This window comes from Rattus norvegicus, chromosome 6 (assembly GCF_021556685.1).
Source record: "Rattus norvegicus strain SHRSP/BbbUtx chromosome 6, alternate assembly SHRSP_T2T, whole genome shotgun sequence".
NCBI lineage: Eukaryota > Metazoa > Chordata > Mammalia > Rodentia > Muridae > Rattus > Rattus norvegicus.
Window position 1 is genome coordinate 70,709,694 of NC_141539.1, and position 1,926 is coordinate 70,711,619.

Sequence of the window (1,926 nt, forward strand, 5' to 3'; positions counted from 1 at the left end):
TTCTTTTATGAATGTGGGTGCCCTCACATTTGTGCCATAGATGTTCAGAATTGAGACTTTCTCTTCATGGATTTTCCCTTTGATGAATATGAAGTGTTCTTCCTGATCATGCTTGATAACTTTTGGTTGAAACTCTATTTTATTGGACATTAGGAAGGGAACTCCAGCTTGTTTCTTGGGAACATTTGCTTGGAAGATCTTTTTCCATCATTTTACTCTAAGATAGTGTCTGTCTTTGTTATTTAGATGAGTTTCTTATATGTAGCAAAATGCTGGATCTTTTTTGCGTATCCAGCTGTTAGCTTATATCTTTTTATAGGTGAGTTGAGTCCATTAATATTGAGAGCTATTGAAGACAGATGACTGTTCCTGTTACATTTGCTTTTGTAGGAGAATTTATGTGCTTGTGGTTCTCTCTTTTTGCCTTTGTTGTGAGATGCTTAATATATTGTCTTTTCTTTGGTATAGGTGCCTTCCTTAAAATGGAGTTTGCCTTCTAGGATCCTCTGTAGGGATGGATTGGTAGATAGATGCTGTTTTAATTTTGTGTTGTCCTAGAATATTTTGATTTCTCCATCTGTGTTGATTGAGAGTTTTTCTGGCTATTGTAGCCTGGGTTGGCATTTGTGTTCTCTCAAAGTCTTCATGGCCTCTGATCAGGCTCTTTTGGCATTCATAGTTTCTGTTGAGAAGTCTAGTGCAATTCTGACAGGTCTATGATTGTTACTTTGTCCTTTTCCCTTGCAGCTTTTAATATTCTTTCTTTGTTCTGTGCATTTAGTGTTTTGATTATTATGTGATAAGAGGATTTTCTTTTCTGGTCTCATTTATACACCAGTTCTATAGGCTCCTTGTATCTTTTTGGACATCTCTTTCTTTAGGTTGGGGAAGTTTTCTTCTATGATTTTGTTGAAGACATTTTCAGGTCCTTTGAGCTAGGAATTTTTCTTCTCCTCTAATCCAATTATTTTTAGATTTGGTCTTTACATTGTGTCCAGAATTCCCTGGATGTTTTGGGTTGGGAGTTTTTTATGTTTTGAATTTTCTTTAACAGTGTGTCTATCTCCTCTACAGTACCTTCTACACTGGAGATTCTCTCTTGTATTCTGTTGGAAATTCTTACATCTTTAATTCCTGATGTCTTTCCTAGGTTTTCCACTTCCAGGTTTGCCTTCTTTTGCATTTTCTTTATTGTTTCTACTTTCATTTTTAGGTCTTGAACCGTTTATGTAACTCCTTCACTTATTTGTGTTTTCCTGTATTTATTTAAGGGATTTATTTGTTTCCTCTTTATGGGCCTCTACCTGTTTACTTGTGTTTTCCTGTATTCCTTTCAGTGAGTTATTTATATCCTCCTTAAAAGACTCTATTGCTCCTGGTTTTGAAATGACTATAGATTTGGGTACTGATTTGTCTTTATTGGTTGTTGTTTTGTTGCTTGGTTTCTGCTTCCTCTTTGGATTTTTGGAGTGTGGGATGTTGCCTGCTAATCTAGTGTACTTAGCCTATGTGTTTAAGGCAATCCTTGCTGGCATTAGAGGCAGGGATTTTGGGATGAGTTGAGAAAAGAAAGTTTGGGGATTTTTGCAAATCATTAAGGATGGGTTAGAGAGGAACCAAGAACTGCACCATACTTTCTGCTATTGATCTAGGCATGAGAGTAGGGTGATTAGGATTAGAGGAGTTAAGGAAAACTGTGTATCAGCAATCAGCCTATTGTTGCCCTGATAGGAGTGGCTAAAGGCTGCAACAAATATACTGCTACAAAGCTGGAAATGAGACTGAGGGATCATATCTGGGGGAACGGAGAGAGAAAAGAATATTTGCAATGAGGTTTCCTGGTTTTCTGTCATGGCATGTGGATCAGCAACAGGTCCCTGCTGGATCTGTGGGCTGAGATAGCAACACGTGGGGGAAGGAATTTAG